General features: G+C 45.4%; 1 protein-coding gene across 2 annotated transcripts in view; it reads right to left on the bottom strand.

Annotated features, from left to right (window-relative positions):
* OTUD7A (OTU deubiquitinase 7A) overlaps nucleotides 1–12788 on the bottom strand; it is a 413079-nt gene that overhangs the window by 229765 nt on the left and 170526 nt on the right. The gene's annotated exons all lie outside the window — the stretch shown is intronic.

A 12788-nucleotide genomic window follows, 5' to 3' on the forward strand; every position in this document is an offset into this window, starting at 1 on the left:
ATATTTTGCTCTGACCTTCCACTGAAGAAAGAATTATGTTAGTTTCCAAAACATGTAGGGAATTTCCTGTGAACCCTTCCTTGGGTTGGCCTCTCACAATTTGAGACCAACCGTGTGTTCCAGACTATGAGCATCATAACATTAGTATTTATGTATGTTTAATATCGTCTTGTTCTTAATTTTATATCTTATCGGGGCTCTTCTCTCTGGTACACTTCTGGTAATTGGGATGTGGCAGTCAGTCTTCAGATATTCACAAAACTAAGCTATCTATATCTATATAAACACTGATTTGTATTTTGATCTTTTACAAAATCACAATAGTAGGTAGAAAAAACAATCTCCTTGATGCTTTGAACTGTCTTGTAGTGGAATGGTTTTCATCTAAAAAATCCAGATTTACCATTTATGAGATGGTTATATAATAAATAATACTGTAATACAGCTGATTCATAAATGTAGCTTGTCTCAGCTGTAAGCACTTTCTATAGATAAGCAGTGACAATATATATGCAGAGCTTGACACTACATGTGCTGTGTCCCATAAGGGACAGAACAAAAAACATGACAGTGCTTCCTTAAAGCGGAGTTCCAGGCTTTTTTCGCTTACTAACCACTTCCCGGCCTTGCCATAGCCTGAAAGACGGCTGCAGCGCAGACTTAAGTTGCCGGGAGGTCGTCCCTGAACATCCTCTCATGCTTGAGCGGCCTGCGTGCCCCCTGCGTGATTAGCGAGTCTTATCAGTGCCCATCAGTGTCGTCTTATCTGTGCCCATCAGTGCAGCCCTTCAGTGTCCATCAGTGCAGCCTCATCAGCGAATATCAAGGAGAAAAATTACCGTTTGCAAAATTTTATAACAAACTATGAAATATTTTTTTTTCAAAAATGTCTGTCTTTTTTTGTTTGTTTAGCAAAAAATAAAAACCCAAATGGTGATTAAATAGCACCAAAATAAAGCTCCATTTGTGTGAAAGAAATGATAAAAATGTAATTTGAGTACAGTGTAGTATGACCGCGCAATTGTCATTCTAAGTGTGACAGCGCAGAAAAGTTGAAAATTGGTCTGGGCAGGAGGGGGGTTTAAGTGCCTAGTAAGCAAGAGGTTAAAAGTCAGCTTGCGGCTTCACAAGCGGGCGCGCACTGCACATGCGCAGGTCACGCTGCGCTATCCGAGTGGACAGGCAATCTTCTCGGACCTGTGACGTGTCCCAGAAGATTGCCAAAAGGGAGGGGCCGCCTAGGGAGGGAGGGGTCACCTAGTGCAGTGAATGAATGAGTGACTTGTATAGTGCTATCTATGCGAATTGAATTGCCTCAGGGTGCTTTTGCCACTGGTGTCCATCTGCGGTATAGTGTGGTCCTTGCCCCATGGAGTCCCAACTAGCTTACAAACACATAAACATATTTGGCCAACTTTTCAACAGGATCTAATTTACCTACCAGCATGTCTTTGGAACGTGAGAGGAAACCAGAGTACCCGGTGGAAACCCGTGCAGGCACAGGGAGAACATGGAAACTCCAGGCAGATGGATTTGAACCAGCGACCCCATTGTTGCTAGGTGGCAGTACTAACCAATACACCACTGTGCTGCCCTTGTACTGTGCTGCAGTGCAGGTGAGCATCATGGGAAATGTAGTTCCAAAACATCTGAGGTGCCAAAGTTCACCGTCACTGGACTATATTTGATAAAAGCAAATGTACCAGTATGTTCTTTTGCCTTGCATTTCTTCTTGTATGAAAGAAGATAACAAAGCTGTATCTTTATAAAAGGCAGTTTATTCACCATGTAAAAACTGTAAAAGTTTAATAAAATCTGTTTATACAAAATCACTGTTTATGCAAAGAGTCACAATTCAATCTTCCAGGTTACAGCACAATAATGGGCAGAGATGAGGCTTTTTTGCAGTTCATTACATTGAAATTGCATACAGCCTAGCGCTAAACTGCCATATTTACATAAAGACCATACAAGAATAATCAGATTTGTAGAATATTGGAAAATGTTCTTTTTTTATAATTTGATACATCTTGCTTTAGAGAAAGTAACAAAATGCACGTTACAAAGAAATATTTGTGTTCAGGACTAGCTTGCAGCAACCAAACCCAAGGGACCTTATATGGCTGACAAAAGACGCAAATCAAAATATTGCACTGTAAACCAGTAATGTGACTACTCAGCATTAGCCAGTAGCAGGCGATACCTGACACTAACAAATGCAGTCTGATCACAAGTGTGATGATTAATGTGAGCTGAAGAGGGAAAACCAACATGCCACTGGACAGGGAGCACAAGCCTTGAAAATGCTACTATCATGGAGTATTATTGACTTGCTAACATACGGTAACTATATGAAAGGCTGAGCTGACTTTTAGTCTAAAGCAAATTAAATGGCTGCCTCCAGCAGGCCGAACCAGAACAAAGGAGAAAAATGCTCAAAACCAAAAATGTCATTTTGATGAAAATGTGTATTTTGATTGTATTTAGTGAGGGGTCGTATACACATGCTTTTGTTTTTTGTTTTAGATGCTTTTTTTTCCATACAAGTCCATGCGAGTGTAAAAGCAAATTGAAAGCAGCTCAATGCAACTTAAAGTGGAATTTAAAGTGGTGTTGGCACCAAAAAAAATAAAAAAAATAGCTCAAAATTCCTAAAAAATAAATAAATAAATAATAATTGGAAAATTATTATTAATTTTTTACTCACCTCTAAATGCCTGTTGCTAGGGGGGTCCCTCGTAGTCTGCCTTTTTCAATGCCCAGGCTGGTGACATCACTTCCCCTCGCGCCACACAGTCATCTGGGACCTGTCACGTGTCCCAGATGACTGTGCGGCGTATCACAGCGCCCGGCGCCGCCTGCGCATGCTCTGTGAGTGGCCAGCTGTAAAGCCACAGCCGGGTGTCCACAGTAAGAATTTCCGGCGCTGCAAGCGGAGTGGGGAACGGGGGGGGGGGGGGGGCTTCGTTCCTCCGCATCGCTGGACTCTGGGACAGGCAAGTGTCTGATTATTAAAAGTCAGCAGCTGCAGTATTTGTAGCTTTTTTTTTTTTTTTTAGGGGGCACCCAACTTTGTTTTAATTATCTGTGTTTTAATTAATTTTTAACCACTTCCAATCCAGGGCAATTCTGACATTTCTCTCCTACATGTAAAATTCATCATGTTTTTGCTAGAAAATTACATCATCTTTCTATGTCTCTGTGTTTTATTTTGTTGAGAAAACACCCCTCTAGCATCTCTAGCTGCAGCCATCTTGAGTAACGGCACATGATCCATGTAGCATTTACTTCCTGGAGTCCATCTGCCCTTACCTCAGGCATGCAGGCAGGAGGGTGCGATTAGCTGAGAAAGCCCCCCCCCCCCCCCTTCCCACCTCCAGCTGAAAGAGAAAAATAGCCACGAGGAATCCTAGAAACACAGAAAACTGATGGCAGAAAAAAGACCAAGTGGTCTGTACCTTTTTTATTTTATTTTATTTTATTTTTTATTTTTATTTTGGGGGGGGGGGGGGTTTCATGAAGTTTTTTTTTGACTAAGTATAGATCTATGTTTGTCCCAGGCACGTTTGAACCAACTTACTGTTGACTGACTCACTACCTCTGCTGGAAATTTATTCTAAAGACCCGTACATACGATCGGACTTTCCAACAGGAAATGTTGGATGTCAGGCTGTTGTCGGAAAATCCGACCATGTGAAACAACTGCCTTTTCAGTAAAATAATACTTTCTAAGATTCATTTTGAACTTTCTTCCAGTTAGTTTGAGGTCATGTCCCCGTGTTCTTGATATTGGCTTCATATTGAAAATACTGCCCTCCTGAACCTTACTCACTCCCTTGATGTATTTAAAAGTTTCAATCACGTCTCCCCTTTCCCATCTTCCCTCCAGACTGTATATATTACGTTTCTGATGTCTCTTCTGATATTTTCTATCCCTCACACCTTTCAGACCTTTTGGCCTAGGCCAGAAACCAGGAAGCAACTGAGAAAATGTAAATAAATAAAAAACTAAGGGCCAAAGAAAGGGTTAAAAGCATCCGTGTAAGCGCTTTGCAGGCGCTCCGGCAGCGCTGCCTATTCATTTCAATGGGCAGGGTGTTTTGGGAGCATTGTATACACCATTCCCACACCGCCCCTGCTGCTTGCAGGATTTTTTTTCCCGTACCGCAAACGCATCTCCCCAGTGTGAAACCACTTGGGCTTTCACACTGGGGAAGCATGAGAGGCGCTTTTCAGAAGCTTTACAGGCACTATTTTTAGTGCTAAAATGCCTGAAAATAGCCTCAATGTGAAAGGGGTCTAAAAGCAAGTAAATATAATATACCTTTCTATCTATTTACTAAATAAGACGTATCGGAATAAAAAACCACAACTACATACTCACCTAGGTGGATGCAGCATCAGTCTGCTGCTGTATTTGTTCCCTGTCGCCTTTAAGACCAAGAACTCAAGAACTGAATGATCAAAGACCACTGATTGCTCAGTTCTCGGTCTTCAGTGAGCATAGAGGCGGTGACTGTCAGCTACCAGCTCTCTGCTCTGCCCCTCCAGCACTCACTGGAGACCCAGGCCGTGGAGGGGATGGGAGCTGCTAGCTCAGGCTTTCAACGGCTTGCTGAGAGGCTGAGCTAAGCTAGCTGCCGGTTCATCTGGGTGGATCCCAAGATTATAGCTGGAATTGCTCCAGAGTCTGGACCTGGAGTGACATCAGCCGTTAGCCCGAACTAAGTGCACTCCTGTGACCCACAGTTGAAGTAGGGCCAAAAGAGCCTTGGACATATTTTTCCCTAATGCTAGTAACAGAGGATAAAAAATATTTTAAGCAGAACTTTACCAAAAGGGGAAGTCCTGATTTAGGCTTCCACCCACGACCTTTTTTAACATTAGGCCAATTTTTTTTGTGGGGGGGGGGGGGGGCGGTTGGGCTGAGCGGGCACCTAGTTTGACAGGTTTACCTAGGCGATCCGAGCAGAAGTTCCCCCCCCCCCCGCAGTCTTTTGGGACAAGTAAAATTCACAGTATGCAGCGAAGCTTGCACATTCGCAGTGGGCAGCCGGGTATGAAGCCGCAAGCTATCATAGCCGGGTGTCCAGTTAAGATGCAGGCACCAGGGACTATGGAAAAAATGGCTCAGGTGAGCACAGCTCTAGATCCTGGGACAGGCGAGGGTCTGTTTATTAAAAGTCAGCAGCTACAACTTTTGGGATAAATGTTTTACATAAATAAAAATTGATCACTGTAAGCACCCCTGCTAGTATTAAATGGTTTGTCTCATCTCTGTAACTGATACATTTTGCTGGAGAGCTTGTTCTTTTGAAAACCAAAAGACTTACTGGCTTGATCACCAGATAAAAGTAGAACAAAGAGACCTAAAAAATAAAATGATTACAGCCATCACAGAGACAAGCTGCAATATAACAAATGTTTGTGTTTGGTTTTAATACCACTTTAACCCTTTTACTGCCAGGTCCATATGTCATAGAGAGTTTTACACACATTATGCATCCAGCTGAGCTGCTGCCTGATTTCTTCCACATACTCTCAGTAATGTGCCCACCCCCACCATGTATCCCAGGCTTTGCTTGCTCATCTGCGGGCCCAGGACTGGCATAGCCGGGTAGAGGGGAGGGATCTGAGCAAATTCACATCCGCTCTCCTCCCCTCTTTGTTGCTGACCCAGAAAGCAACATATCACTTCCGGGTCTGCCTCTCAGTGTTCCTGGCAGCATGGCTGGGAAAGGATGTAATGCAATGTGATCTGCATTGCATTACATTCAGTGGAGTAAAAAATTAAGTAAAAAAAAAAATATATGAAAGTGACACCCAAGCACATAAAGTTCCTCCCGAAATTTTAAGACCCATCCACATATACACACCAACAAACACAAACGCACACATTGAGGGTGCCTACATATGAAAAACGTTGATTGAGATACATTACAAATCGCTGGTCAGGCCGGAGTGAGAGCAATATTTCTAGAAACAAACCTCATTCATACCACTAAACTGATGACCAAGATAACCTGTAGGGAGCTTTTAAAGATTTTCCTATGGAAAATATAGGGTACTGAAGCTTGTCACCATTTCACGGGCGCACACAAATTTAAGTTTGACATGTTGGGTGTCTATTTACTTGGTGCTGTCTCCTAGGACATGTATCATATACCAGGAGGCCGCAGGGTGGGAGGGGGCAGGCAAGTGGCATCGTTCTCACCTAGAGGAGGATTGTGGGATCATGCAATTATAAAAATTGTTACTCGCCCCCCTCCCAAATAAAAACTATAACTCAGTTACAGGCTGGGGATAGGGGTAGAACCAGCAGTAATGAACTTTTTTTAGCAAAGTTCCGGTATACCTGTATTATTGATATGTTTGATATGTTTGAAGTGTTATGGAAAGTATATTCATTATCTTTAAGCTGCTTGGTTCTCACTATATGAAGCTAACATTACTCTATATCAGTGGTCTCCAAACTGCGGCCCAAATGAAGCCCTTTGTTTGCCTTTATCTGGCCCTAGGGGCATAATTCCACCTACTGACACCAATGATAGGCCACCATTCCCCCAACCGACACCATTAATGGGGCACTATTCCTCCAATTAAAACCAACAATGGGGCACTGATGCTGGGGCATTTTCTATGCCCACTGTCCTCAGTCTGGTTCCCCCAAAGCCTGAAGGACTGAAAACCGGCCCTTGCTTAGAAAGTTTGCTTAGAAACTCTAAGTAAGAGTCCATTTACCAATTATGTAGTAAAGCCGCGTACACACGTAGCCGTCTGTCCGACGTACTTAGTCTGGCGGACTTACCGCCAGACTGTCCGTCGGACTTTCCGAACGGGCTACTTGCCCACACACGGCACTTTTTCAGCGGACTAATACGGCGTACTAAGTCCGCCGTACTATCCGCCCTACTTTTGAAATGAACGGACTCGCCCACACACGCGGAGGAAAGTCCGCTCATTTCGAGCGCGTCTCCAGGTAGGCGGGGCCCGCGAAGGAGACGCCGCTGGCCCCGCCACCTGGTATGGACTTAAAGGGGAACCCCAACGCCGAAAAAAATCGGCGTGGGGGTCCCCCCAAAGTCCACAACAGACCCTTGTCCGAGCACGCTACCCGGCCGGCCAGGAAAGGAGGGGCGAGCGAGCGCCCCCCCCCCCCTCCTGAGCTGTACCAGGCCGCGTGCCCTCAACATGGGGGGTGCCTTGGGGAAGGGGGGGCCGCGCGGCCCCCCACCCCAAAGCCCCTTGTCCCCATGTTGATGAGGACAAGGGCCTCTTCCCGACAACCCTGGCCGTTGGTTGTCGGGGTCTGCGAGCGGGGGGCTTATCGGAATCCGGGAGCCCCCTTTAATAAGGGGGCCCCGGATACCGGCCCCCCACCCTATGTGAATGAGTATGGGGTACAATGTACCCCTACCCATTCACCTGTAAAATAAAGTACAAAAAAAACACAACACACAAGATAAAATAGTTTATTGCACAGCTCCGGGGGTCTTCTGTCTTCGGGGGTCTTCTCGCCGGACTCCTCCGCTATCTTCTTGTAGCTCTTTTACTAGCGGAGGAGCCCGGCATTCTTCTTCGTCGCCGCGGCCTCTTCTTCCGACTTCGGGGGTCTTGTCCCCCTCTTCGGTTCTTCTATCGCCGCCGCTGTCGCTGCCGCCTTCCGTTCTTCTGTTCTTCTTCTTCTTCTTCAGATGTTGCCTCGCCGAGTCCTCTGCTCACAATGACGGGGACCGGGCACGCAGCGACTTATATAGGGACAAGGGGCGGGGTCTTCAGTGGATGTCACATGGGTTCATGTCACATGGGTTGATGTCACATGGTGACCCCGCCCCCTTACGATGACAGTCCCGGAGGATGCTGGGACTGTCGCCATGTGACATGAACCCATGTGACATCCACCGAAGACCCCGCCCCTTGTCCCTATATAAGTCGCCGCGTGCCCGGTCCCCGTCATTGTGAGCGGAGGGCTCGTCGAGGCAACATCTGAAGAAGAAGAAGAAGAAGAAGAAGAAGAGAAGAACAGAAGAACGGAAGGCGGCGGCGACAGAAGACCGGGCCACCGCGACTTCTTCTAGCTCTTTTACAGGCGGTGGCCCGGCAGAAGAACCGAAGAGGGGGACATGACCCCGAAGTCGGAAGAAGAGGCCGCGGCGACGAAGAAGAATGCCGGGCTCCTCCGCTAGTAAAAGAGCTACAAGAAGATAGCGGAGGAGTCCGGCGAGAAGACCCCCGGAGCTGTGCAATAAACTATTTTATCTTGTGTGTTGTGTTTTTTTTGTACTTTATTTGACAGGTGAATGAGTAGGGGTACATTGTACCCCATACTCATTCACATAGGGTGGGGGGCCGGTATCCGGGGGCCCCCTAATTAAAGGGGGCTCCCGGATTCCGATAAGCCCCCCGCCCGCAGACCCCGACAACCAACGGCCAGGGTTGTCGGGAAGAGGCCCTTGTCCTCATCAACATGGGGACAAGCTGCTTTGGGGTGGGGGGGCCGCGCGGCCCCCCCTTCCCCAATGCACCCCCCATGTTGAGGGCACGCGGCCTGGTACGGCTCAGGAGGGGGAGGCGCTCGCTCGCCCCTCCTTCCCTGGCCGGCCGGGTAGCGTGCTCGGACAAGGGTCTGTTGTGGACTTTGGGGGGACCCCCACGCCGATTTTTTTCGGCGTTGGGGTTCCCCTTTAAGTCCATATCAGGTGGCGGGGCCAGCGGCGTCTCCTTCGCGGGCCCCGCCTACCTGCAGACCCGCTCTAAATGAGCGGACTTTTCTCCTCGCGGGAAAAGTCCGCTCATTTCAAAAGTACGGCATACACACGGCCGGAATGTCCGCCGAAATGCGAGTCCGGCGGGAAGATTGGAGTGCAACACTGCCTTCTAAGTCCGCCGTACTTTCGGGTCAAAAAAGTATGCCGGAGGCTACACACGGGGGGATTGTCTGGCGGACTTGAGTTTGCTGGACTTTTCCACCCGCTTGTTTGATCGTGTGTACGCGGCATAAGAGTACATTTACCCTCATATGGGTTAAAACTATAGGAAATTATATGATAATTTTAATTTGTATTTCTACATAATTAAAACATAACTTGCATTTGTACTGTAAACAAAATAAAAAAATGTTTGCTACAAAACTATTCATACAAGATTCTCCCATGATGTTAAAATATTAGCAGAAGACAATGTCGGCAATGCCTAATGTGTCAATCCTGAGAAAAATAAAACAGATGTTCTTGTTTCTGGATCTGGCATTAACAGCATGAAAACGCATAATTAGTTGGGTACACATCTTGAAAATATGTCACCAGAGACTGTTTGAGATATAATAGAATGCAGAGAATCCTAATGGACCCACCATCACTAATGAGTGCACCTCTACTTCAGTTGATCTGTCAAAACACGTACATTTTATAGTCCCCAAAGGATACAGTAATCAACAGTTGTAAGAAGCTAAAACAATTGAGAAATAAGTTATCTATTACAAAATGCAAAATAATGTCCATGATCCACTTATGGCTGCTGATTGGCCAAAGCATGCACTTGACCTGCATGCTTTGTCCAATCACAGCACTCTCTGCTGTGAGAGCCATGATTGGCCAAACATGGCTCAGAGGGCTGAGTCCACAGCCCACACTATGTAAGGCTGCTTACACGGCATACATAGTTGTATGAATGAGAGCAGCAAAATTACATTTGTAAAGGAAAAAAATTTAATTTAAAACTGCTCACGGCTGTAATGTATTGTCGGATCCCAGCAATATAGATAAAAATCATTGAAAAATGGAATGGGCCCCCCCCCCCAGTCCATTACAAGGGCCTTTTGGTCTGGCATGGATATTAAGGGGAACCCTGGTCCAATATGTCAATAAAAATTTTGTGGAGGTCCCCCCAAAATCCATACCATGCCCGTCAGGTCTAGTATAGATTTTAAGGGGAACTCCAAGCCAAAATTAAAAAATAATGGCGTAGGTCCCCCCCCCAAAATCCATACCAGACCCTTATCCGAGCATGCAACCTGACAGGCTGCAGGAAAGAGGGGGTGAGAGAGCGCCCCCCCCCCCGAACCATACTAGTCCATATCCCCCCAAAGTACCTTGTCCCAATGTTGATGGGAACAAGGGCCTTATTCCCACAACCCTTGCCCTATCGGGTACACATTCACTCAAGAAAGTGTAAAAATTTTAAAAATTACAGATAGTTTGGGACAAGTCCTTTATTTAAAAAAAAAAAAAAAAAAAAGAGTCCCGTGATGTAACTCCATCTTCTATCAATGCGTCCGATGACCCCAAAAAAAAACTGACTGCAAGCTTTTTCCAATGACAGCTGTTATATAGCTGAGGGTGGGGCCAACCGGTGACGTAAACAGGTCACCCTACCCCTCTCTGATGTTACATGATGTCACATGACATCAGAAGGGGGCTGGTCATCCACTTACATCACCGGGTGGCCCCGCCCTCAGCTATATAACAGCTGTCAATGCAGAAAGCCTGCAGTCAGCAGGAGCCTAACCATGGAGGTGGAGTTTTTTACGTTTTTTTGGGGTTTTTTGGGTCATTGGACGCTGTGATCGAAGATGAATGGACATCGAGGGGACACTTTTTTTAGAATGTACCTGATACCCATTCACATAGGGGAGGGTGGAATCTGGGGGCAAGGGTTGTGGGGATGAGGCCCTTGTCCCCATCATCATGGGGACTTGGTGCTTTGGGGGGACCGCAAAGCACCCTGCCCATGTGGCATGGTACGGTTCAGGAGGGGGGGCGCTCTCTTGCTCCCCCATTTCCTGCGGCCTGCCAGGTTGCGTGCTTCACGTAACATCAGAGGGGGTGGGTCACCCATTTACGTCACCTGGTGGCCCCACCCTGAGCTATATAACAGCTGTCATTGGAAAAAGCCTGCAGTCAGCAGGAGCCTCCCATCGAGGTGGAGTTTTTTCCGGGTTTTCTTTTTGGGTCATCAGATGTTGTGATCGAAGATGGAATTACACTTTTTTTTTTAAATAAAGGAGTTGTCCCAAACTGTCTCCTGTCACTTTTATAATTTTGACACTTTTTTGGGTGAATGTGTAGGGGTACAATGTACCCGATACCCATTCACATGGGGAGGATGTGGGGGTACCCTTGTTAATAGGGGCTTCCAGATTCTGATAAGCCCCCCTGCCTGCAGACCCCCACAACCACCGGGCAAGGGTTGTGGGAATGAGGCCCTTGTTCCCATCAATATGGGGACAAGGTGCTTAGGGTGGGATGTGGCCTAGTATGGTTGGGGGGGGCTCTCTCGTCCCCCCTTTTCCTGTGGCCTGCCAGGTTGCGTGCTTGGATAAGGGTCTGGTATGGATTTTTGGGGTGACCTCTATGCAATTTTTTACAATTTTGGCTCAGGGTTCTGCTTAAAATCCCCCACACACTTATTTTTTAAAATTTTGGTGAGGGGTTCCCCTTAATATACATACCAGACCCAAAGGGCCTAGTAATGGGGGGGAGGGGGCGCCCGTTTTTTTCAATGATTTTTATCTATATTGCTGGGATCCGGCAATTCATTACAGCCGCAAGCAGTTTTAAATGACATTTTTATCCTTTATAAATGTCATTTTGCTGTGGTACTGTTCTAAACACAAGAAAGATGCACTACTTTACAGGCATACTAAGGACACCCCCCAGGCATGATATTAAAAGGAATATTTCATTTTTATTGTTTCACTTTAAGCATTATTAAAATCACTGCTCATGAAAAAACAGATGAATGAATTAAACAAAATTGATGACCCCCACTTTTTAAGGATAACTACTGCAAAAATAATATCCTCATTACCTCTTCTGAAACCAAGCAGCCATGCCTAAAATTGTTCTTTTTGTCCTCAAATTAATATAACCCCATGGTGCATTAACCATTTATTGTCAGTTCTCTTTCACAGCTGAATTAATAATGACAGATTAGTACAAACTTTCTTTATTTCTCACTAGCTGTAATGCCAATTCAGCTGCCAACAGATTAAACCCCAGCATTTGGAGCCTCTATAAAGTATATTGCCTTTGAAGAGCAGATAACAATTGTTCACATTCAGCTGGAACAAATCGAGGTCCCTTGATACTGTTAGTCATAGCAATGAACGACTCTGGAGCTGATTAATTCCTAGTACACATGAGAATATCGAACGCAAAATATTTATTTCGGAAAGTGATCCTCCGATAATCTGGTCCTTAGTACACAGCTTTCGAGAGCCGATCAGGACAGTTCTTGCTAAATTTTTCTTGGACGATACCATAACAAACGATTTTCGTGTAATTAGTATAGTATTTGTATGAAAAAAGCTGTGTGACCAAGACCACGCATGCTCAGAAATGAAAGAATACAATTGCAATACAATACAATCTATTATATCACTTCCGTGGTGTAGTCTGTCTTACGCAAATTTTCGGAACTTTAGTAATCTATTGAGAGTAGCATGCAAAAAACGATAATTCGTTCGTTATACTCATCGTGTGTACTGGGCTTAAAGTGTTACTAAACCCAGGACCCTGCATTCACTATATCTGATCTCCCACAGTACACAGAACATGGAAATGCAATAGTTTCAGTAAATGTAAACTGTTAAAGGGTAACTCAACTTTCGTGGGGAAAAAAAATAGCAAATAAAGAAAAAATAATAACACACATATAATTGTGACAATAATCATATTGTAATTGAATGTTATTAAAAATGACCTTTCATTTTGAATCTGTAGCCACTGTAATTTTCTGAGAATGCAATGCAATATGGCTACATGGAGTTGTTCTTTATACAGAATGTG

The sequence above is a fragment of the Lithobates pipiens genome, unplaced genomic scaffold, assembly GCF_037356315.1.
Source record: "Lithobates pipiens isolate NorthernLeopardFrog02 unplaced genomic scaffold, aLitPip1_a1.2 Scaffold_8, whole genome shotgun sequence".
In the NCBI taxonomy this organism is placed as follows: domain Eukaryota; kingdom Metazoa; phylum Chordata; class Amphibia; order Anura; family Ranidae; genus Lithobates; species Lithobates pipiens.